The sequence below is a fragment of the Mesitornis unicolor genome, unplaced genomic scaffold (assembly GCF_000695765.1).
Source record: "Mesitornis unicolor isolate BGI_N332 unplaced genomic scaffold, ASM69576v1 scaffold18564, whole genome shotgun sequence".
Lineage (NCBI taxonomy): Eukaryota > Metazoa > Chordata > Aves > Mesitornithiformes > Mesitornithidae > Mesitornis > Mesitornis unicolor.
Genome location: NW_010179669.1, coordinates 24,022 through 24,250, shown reverse-complemented (window position 1 = coordinate 24,250; position 229 = coordinate 24,022).

The window sequence follows — 229 nt, the reverse complement described above, 5'->3', positions numbered from 1 at the left end:
TGGGAAGCACAGTGAAGCCCCTGTAATCCATAATAATCCAGTTCAAGAAGGACAGGGAATTGCTTGAAAGAGTCCAGCACAAAGCCACAAAGATGATGGAGGGAGTGGAGCATCTCCCTTATGAGGAGCGGCTGAGGGGGCTGGGGCTCTTCAGCTTGGAGCAGAGGAGACTGAGGGGTGCCCTCATTCCTGGGGATCCATTGGGAAAGGGCAGTGTCAGGAGGAAGGA